The sequence below is a fragment of the Netta rufina genome, assembly GCF_964035555.1.
Source record: "Netta rufina genome assembly, chromosome: 14".
Taxonomy (NCBI): Eukaryota; Metazoa; Chordata; class Aves; order Anseriformes; family Anatidae; genus Netta; species Netta rufina.
The window spans coordinates 2,418,782-2,428,179 of NC_140137.1; positions in this window are offsets into that span (position 1 = coordinate 2,418,782).

Genomic DNA, 9,398 nt, shown 5'->3' on the forward strand with positions numbered 1-9,398 from the left:
GACTGAGTTGAGCCCATAAACCCTCAAATGGACAGAATGTGGCTTGAATTCATCAGAGTTTTCAGATACAGAATCTATGTAATGGGACATTAGATCATCCACTATTGTGGCAGCAAGAATTGAATAAATCCATGAAATGTACATATAAAGATGAAAGTCCTCGCTATGGTTTGGTATCAAGTACTGTCCCGTGTTTTGATATTTTGATCTACCTTATCACATTACCAACTCAGTGTCTCTCTTGTATGCAAACAAAATTCAGAAGTGACTGTCATTGGTTAGATTATGCTTGTTTCTCTTCTTGTTCATGACAAGAACACTCCTCATCTACTTATCCACTTTTCTTTATAAGTCATTCTTGCAGGATTCACCTTTAATCAAAAAACAAAGTATTTCAGCTCTCCACGTAAATGCTGTCCACCACCTGGCTTTACTTTAGGGTTTTTTAAACCCTGCAAAGGAAAAAGTCCTTTATCCAGAAGAAGAATGAGTAGAGACTTGGGCAGAAACAATTCCATTCTTCATTACTTCTTGCGTACAAAGATTATGGATCCATAGTTTTTTTTTCCAGGCAGTAGATTGATACAAGTCAATTACACGTCAGCAAAGTATGTTGGAAGTAAAAGTTACTGACAAACCATGAATGAGGCCCAGACATGCTTTCTGGTATACAAGTCTTAAAACAGTTTGACCAAGACAAATGAAGGAATCCAAAGAAACCAACACCACCCATACAATTTTAAGGGAACGAACAAAATCAAACACAGATGAGGAAAAAAAAAAAAAAAAGAAAAAGAAAGAATCCCCTGTATTTACTGTAGTTTTATGAAAGTAGGCCAACATTGCAGAACTTAAAACATAGAAATGGACATTTCAACTAAATCCCTTTGCAATGCACTTGGATTTTTATCAGGTCAAAGATGTCAATAATTCATGAAAACATGGTCTGACATCAGTTATGACTGGATTATTTTTAGCTTTATAAAAGTGATCTTTAATGGTTTTAAGGTACTAAATCCTCTACATGCTTTAAGGAGCAAATAAGCCTTCTTTGGGCCATATGTAATTAACTATTCAAGCATTATTGCAAAGGTTGCTTTTTGTTTCTTTTTTTTTTTTTCTCCTGCTACCACCTGCTTCATTTATAATAATGTTTTCATATAGCAGATAGAAATATAATATTTTCTAATTTAAAATTAAATAAAATTAACAATCTGAAACTATTTACTGGAATATTTATGTCTACTCTTCATGTACATTAAAAAAAGCTATATTACTATATCTGAATGACAGCTTTGCTTTGGTGAAAATAAGGAAATAGCTACTGTTAGAAGTTGACCTTTCTAAGGGCTGTGAACTCTGTGTGTTTACTTAACCTACCTGGAAACAAGGTGTTCCCAATAGAGATGTGGGGGATGGTTAGAAGATTAAAAATGTGGTTCTCTGCTAAGAAGTCAGAGGTTCTACCTCCATGTAAAACAAAGTATAATAAGAGACAACGATGAAACTAATACTATGTCATTTACTTTCTGCTCTTCCTGACTACGAAGTGTTCTGACTTGACTACTATTTAAGTCAATGGAGAACATTTATGATCTCATTGGGGAAATTATATTAATTATAATAAATTATATTAAAATATGTAATGTAATGTAATGTAATGTAATGTATTATATTATATTATATTATATTATATTATATTATATTATATTATATTATATTATATTATATTATATCATATAAAGGTCTTTACGTTCCTTATACTAGTCTGTAGGAAGGATTTGATTGTGATGATGTGACAGGCTGGAAATAACCAGAAATAGAATAGTTCTTTATCTAAAGAGGTGAATTCTACTGCAAATATTTTTTTTTTTTTAATTGGCAGAAATATGTTTGAAGGAAAAGATCCTTTGTGGCTAGTAAATGTAAATGTAAATGTATTGTATATTCTCAACTTCTAAGAATTCATACGTTCTTTATGGGCTAAAAGTTGACTTATTCCCCTCCTCCCCCCCCCCCCCCCCAATCATGTTTTAGATGAGTAAAAACTTTAATTTCCTTTCTTATCCAGTCTTCACATATAAAACATCATTAATTGTTTGGTATTGAAAATCTGCTTGGAACTCTATTCAAAGGGAGAAATAAATTTTATTTGTAAGCTTTATCAGTTTTAAATTTTATCCAAATACATTTTACTTTGAAGCACTCTTTACCCTTTTAGCATGTTTTCCTACACAAACTAAATGAATCTACTTAATAGAGGCCTTTTAAACAATTATTTGAAAAACAAAAGTTTCTAAGGTGTTACTAAGTTACTCCAAATCAGCTTCACTGTGTTAAAGGAGTAGCTGGATAAGTACTAATACGGAGTAGTTTTAGTATTGTAAACGCACATGAAACCCAGAATGCAGACTCTGAATAACCTACTGATGTACTGTGATGGCAGTACACACTGCTTACCTCAACCCATGACCTTTTGTTCTTCTTTTGTTCCCCCTCCCCCACCCCCCTGGTAATGTCTGCCCCTGTCCCCTCCTGAGGAGGAGCAGGGAGAGAGCAGTGTGGTGGTACTTCACTGCCCATCGGCTCTTAGACCACCTCAAGAGCCCCCTGTAACAGAACCGTGCATCAACTGAAATACAAAAATGCATATTGCTCCAGAAATAGAGCATAAAGGTACATGGTGGCAGCTGTCCCAGATACTGCCTGAGATACGGATACAAAATACAACCAGAGACTTACCAAGAGACTTCTGAGAAAGGGCACAAACCGAGTGAACAAAGTAGCATGAATCTGTCTGCAATATAATCTGGTTGATCTAAGGGTAAAAGCAAGAGGTGCAGATATTCACATAGAATGAATTCACGTAAGAATTATGACAGATTTCCAGAGAATGCTTACAGCCTGACTTATACAGCTAAAAATCTGATTCAGACATTGCCTGCAGCAGGGCGAATATTCTGTTATGGGTGACAAGCTGCTGGTGGTGAGGACAAGAGGGATGTGCAGCTGTGGCTCTGTCACAACTGTGACAGAAAGCAACCCTGACTACTTCAGTCACCAAATTATCTTGCTCCAAGTTTGCTGAAAAGCTTCTTCTTGCTTAGAAGGTGTCCAGGGACACCCAGTCCTGTGAAAACAACTGTTTTCACAAGTTCTTTGGTTGATCAGTATCACAACAGATTTTTTTTGTTTGTTTGTTCATTACATTAAAAACATAAGAGCAGCAGATAGCTTTTAATGCGTTGGGTTATGACACATGCGTATTCCTGTGGGTTTATGTAGCCATCGCCTGCCATCATCCACTGAAGCCCATGGCAGTCAGTCTCCAAGCATTTCTCATCTCTATAAAATGTGGTTTCCAGAATCTCATTCTCATCATTTCAAACTACACTCACAAAATATTCTTCCAAAATATCAAGGCTATTTTCTTTCATAATTCCAAAAACCTGAACTTGCTCTATACAATTACTTCATTTTTTTTCTTTTTCCGTATTAAAGAAATCTTTCTACACATGGCTGAATAATACAAATCATTATTTTATAACATTTTTGTCAACTGCTGAATATATTACTCAGGAAAAGGCTTTTGTTACTGCTGAACCAGCTCTAGAAATAGTGAAATAACATGCACCAAGTAGTTTTATCACGTCTTTTAGTTTTATAAAATGAAATAATTTGGGAATGCATTTTTTTTTCCCTATACAATAGACTGTGCTCATTTCAGGGCCAGCATATTCTTGTTACGAAGGACTTTCATAAATGCATTACCATGAGGAGGTTTTAAGACCAGCATATATCTCCTGATGGCTATTCTAAAAGTAGAAAGTATTCCAGAGTACGATGCCATCTACATATTTAAGGGCAGGCAAATGATCACCCTATACCTAAAATCCACAGTCCTTCTGGGGCTGTGTCAAACCGTCAAACCATTATTTTGCTGTAAGATTTGCAGACATGTGCTTTGTAAAAGCACAATGGTACCAAAATAAGCTAAGTCAACAATTACTTTTAGATCTTAAACAGCTCTTACCTTACTATTAATTTAATATCTACTTGCACCCAAGACTATTAATTTGGTTTACTAGTACATATTTATCATATGAACAGAGTTTTATGTCCAGCTTAGAATGCACAGTTTTGGAGAGGACTATTTACCACTGTAATATTATTTAACTATAGGGCAGTTTTCCTTGAGGAGAGATGAGTTCTTAACTTTTTATGGCACATACTCTGTGGGAAAAAAATTACAATAATTTATTTGAGTTCTATAATTATCTTACAGATGTTAAAACACACGTGATATGATACTAGAAACTATATTATTGAACGTAGGTACCAAGGAAGAACTTTTCTCCATTAGCACTATACATCCTCAATTTTCAATCTGTATCAGTCCTTACTACTAATTTCACCATCTCATAGCAAAGTCTAAAAGGGACAAAAGCAACTCAAGAGGATAAGAGGTAAAGACATGCCAAGTTTCCATGAAATAGGAAGATACCACTCATGAAACCCAAGACTCTAAATCAGTGTAAATCTAACACATTCGCAGAAAAGAAGTGTCTCTGAAAGTCATTTTGTAATCGGCTCCAAATGCAGACATTCCCAGCAAATCCATATTGATTCCCTGTTACATAATCACATACATGCCTCAGATGATGTGGCAGTTGTCACATTGTTCTATGGTACAGTACAAATCCTCAGAGGTACTTTTCCACAATAGTTTCCTCCAAGGGCTCGTTTCTACCTTTTCATTTCTAAATGTTTTGATTAAAATACTGTTGATATTCCTGTAATATATAGATCTTTTATTTACCTTAGAGACACACTTGGGTTAATCTGTTATTTCAGTGTATGCCAGTTAGGCACCCATAATGCACAGTTTATTGACTAAAATGCCAGTGGTTTGCTGGGACCAGTCAGTGTTTCAGATCAATAAGAGCTGGCGCACTTAAGTAATAAAATGACGCTAGAGTTGTTTTCCGTACTGTGTGTGCCAGCTGAATACACAGATTAATTAACCTCATGACAGAGTAATTATGCAGAAAATGTAGTATGTTAAGGAGATGTTTCCAGTCAAAACAGTTACACAAGCAAGTATGTTGAGAAGCCTCTAAAACACCTCATTGTGCTACAGCTGGATTAACAGTTGTAATTAAACTCTCCATACAATGTTTGTGTAATGACATATAAAAAGTGTTGACTAATCTGAGTTGAAAAGATTAGGGAGAAGAGAGCCAAGAGAAAAAGAATATATATGTACAAAAAGCAAAGATGTAAATTATAGTTTACTGTAAAACACTGGTTATAGAACAACTAGAAACATTTGTAAATTTTAAATACACCAAGCCTCATTAGGTTTTACTACTGTGATTACACATTATGTAATGCAGAATTCAGAAGTGAATTTGAGTGTGCCATGAAGCACTGATGAGTCTGAAGCTCAGCACTAGGGCTTCCCTCCCAATTTCGGTTTTGCTGAGGTCCCAGTCAACCATCAGATTAGACTGAGATAACTTGGGTCCAAAAAAAAAATAAAAATAATCCATTAGTTTACTTGGTCTATTCCTGTCCAATATTTCCTTACTAGAAATATTTAAGGTAATTTCAAGATGGAATTAGCATTTTTTCTTTCTAAAAACAAAATTGTTTACTTCAGAAAAGACTTGGATGACTTAGCACCTGCAAGTGTCACTTAGTGGAAGATCCAAGGAAATTTTATATTAAACACATCTTTGATATCATATTTTGGTCTATTTGGCAATCATTTAGCACATTTCTTAGCCATATTGCTCAATATTTCAAGATGTAATCATCATTCTACAGAAAGCACTTATATCTACACTTTATCAGTGCTTTTTGAGTTGAACTTGTTATTGTAGTTACATTATTAGCACCATCCATCTCAGCTCCGCACTTCATTACTATCCAAAAACAGTTATAGCAAATAATCCTGACTTTCTAATTTAATAAAAAATATCAGGTGTTGTTTTTACTTCCTAAACTGAATTAAATTGATATAAGCTTTCTGGTGATGGGATGCTTACTTGATATAACAATATTTGTAGTCAATTCTCTTGGACTGGAAAACTTGTTGGACACGTGTTTTTCCTGCTTCTGTTTGGGTACACCTAAAATGGCCCCACAATGCTGGCAAATTAGAAAATTAACTTCTGATACCACCATCTTCTGCTTCTACATTTTCAAGCAGAAATTAAACATGGCACATTTTATTCAAAATGGGACATAAGGAGAATGAACATACAGTATTTCCATCTTGTTTCCTGGCATCTTACTTCTGTATAACCATGGGGAACAGGGGGACACAGGAAGCAGGTGTCATCATACACAACAAGGAAAAAAAAGAAAAAAAAAAGAGGCCAAGTACAAAAAACTGTCAAAGCCCTGAGGATCACTAGCACTGCAGAACGGATTCTTATTTTACTGTCTCACATAATGTTTCTGAAGAGTAATTTTCCTTTCTATTGTAGGAATGGAGCAGGCAATGAGCTATGATAATCATAAACTAACAGCGGAGACCCCCTTGGCAGTATTACTCAAACCGCTTTGCCATTTTGAATGAGAGAAGGAAAGTTTGTTACAAAACACACTTTTTCTAAGCAAAACAGATTGGATTCAAATTTTCCAATATGAACAAAGACTTATATGGAAAATATTTCTCAAGAAGTTCTTAAGCAAACTAACCACTTCAGGTTACTAAACTTTTTACTGAACTTTGTGAATAGAAAAGTGTTCCTGCTTTAGGCTTCTCATTACTTCCTTGCCAGATTTGCAAAATTTGCAGTTGACTGCTAGAAGCTAAAAGCTGGTACTAAAGTTCTCCTTTAATTAAGAGAAAACAATGTTCACAGAGCTCAAGGGGTTCACTCATTTTGCTAAATTTAAAAATTGTCAGAGGTGCCTGTTAACATGAGCAGATAATTATAGAAACTCATACATATACATACCTTTCAGACAAATTCTCACTTTGTGACCTTACTAAAATGATTTTAGGTACTGCTCTTACTAGAAAAGAGGTGCACTCTTTTCTAGTCTAAAAGACTGAGGGGTAGGTGAGCATCTGTTAATGCCATTAAGCAGTTCTGTGATTTAACAGCCACATTTTTCAAGGATCAGAAACAACAAATTTATTGTGTATATTACTTATTTTATTTTAATTGTTTTAAATTTTATTGTGTATATAAAATTATTACTTTAATAATTTTGAAGTAACATAGACAACTTGCACCATGTCCTTAAAACAGGAGATTTTCCAATCACTTCAGCAATGACAAGTCCCATTCATTCATTTCCAGAGCATAATTCTTTAGTGACTCTGAGCAAGCTGGCCATACAGTTCACCATGTTGTCTTCAATGGCAAAGAAGACAATTGTAAAAGTTTTCTAATGTGAGTTCTGTGCCATTCATTTACTTTTAAGTAACTATAATCTCTTGTAATCAGCTCTCATCTTTCAGTGTCTTCCTCCAACCAACATAACTTTTGTTACATCTTTCTTAAGATGAGGTTATCAGAACAGAATATGATGTTCCATGCAAGATTAATGAGGTATTAAACATAATAGTAATTTGAATATATTATACTAATAGGTATCACTGGTTGATGCAGTTAAATGTAGTATTACTAATTCATTTTCAATTGTGAATAATCTGTTTACAAGTATGTTTTGCATTCCAGATTATGTTGGTCACTTGTTTTAAAAGAAAAGGGAAAGTCTGGTTTGGTCTAAATCTTTTCTTAGTTTTGGAACGGAGATTTACACTCTCCTCACTGTCCCCTCTTTCAACCCCCAGCCCCAAAACCTAATATTTTTACAAGAACTATCAATTAAAGACAAAAAGAAAGATAGCTATGCCTTCCATCTGTTGATGAACATCTGTTCAAAACAGTTAGGAAATTCATGTTTCTTGTTTAATTTGCTGGGTAGGCTCAACATCACTGATTTCTCTCCCTACGGGAATACTGTAAGTACTGATGTTCAAAGATCTTCATTGTTCACGCTCAGTTCAGCATACTGAAAGTTTGAGGTTTCTTTCCAGCCATTAGCACATCCATAAGTGCTAGGAATGAGAACAGACAATGTCCTTTGTAAAAATGACATTGATTATGTATATAAATCATATGTAGGGATGAAAATTAGTATCCATTTTAGAAACAAGAGGTTTTATTATATATAAAATCTGAAAGATTTAGTTCCAAAGTGCCTGACACTTTTTCCTAGCATATATATTAAAAAATGCTTAAAATTGGAACAATCATTTAAAAGGATTAAATTTCTATCTTTTTCTCCTTTGTTACAACAGTAATTCTTTTTAGTAGAAAATTTTTCAGAAGACTTTTCAAAGATAAACTACTACATTTTACATCATTCCTATGAGGTGAACACAGGGGTATTTTTTTTTCTTTCTTTCTTATTTTTTTTTTTTTTTAATCAGATAAGAAAATAAGTACAGCAGGGTTAGCTATTCAATATGACATTCACCACCAGATGCACTCAAAACTTCTAAATCTCATTTATTTTATTTATGGTTGTATATATCAGCTGAGCTGTACATCAAACATTCAAGATTAGAGGCTGCTTTAAAGATCTCAATGCAACTTTCCAAGGTCAGATGAATCAAGACAGAACAAAAGTCAGCACTTACAAGTTTGCTCCTCTGTGGCATGTTTCATAATTACCAATAAAGCAACAATATCTAAGCAGCAATATCTATACAAGGAGCTCTAAGTGCTGTACAATTGCAAAATAATACATTTTGCAAAGGAATAAAATCCACCTGCTCTTTTCTTAGCTGGAATTTTCCAACACACTTTTGCACATTCAGCAAAACCTAAATTCCTGTTTTACAGAGAAAAAGGATAGTACTCGCTACCTAGGCGGATTTGCTCAAACATTCAAAGCAGTTTAAAGAGCTAATACACAGTTTTCAACCACAAACCAGATAGAAGTATATCAATCCAGACCCTATTCTTCTTTACAAAAGGAAACCAGTAAGATGTGGGACATTATAAAACATGCACTAAAACACAATTTTGAGTATTTACATTTATTTCCTGGTGTTGTCAGAACTCTTACAAATGACCTTGGGAAGTTCATGATCTATCTGGAATTTACATTTTGGGATTACACATGGTAATGATTTCTGTCCTTTCTACACAGATTATAAACACTAAACTCCCCAAATCAGGGTCTGCCTTATTACGTTCTTATTGTAGTGAAAATCCCCAATTGAGTACCAAAATTATGATCACTCTCTGAGTTTCCACAATATATAAACACACCAAGAATAACCTGAGTCTTCCAAATCTTGCAAGTCAATGTCAGCAGACATTCTCTCTAGTTAAAGAGAATGTCAGGAGCCTCTTCATCCCACT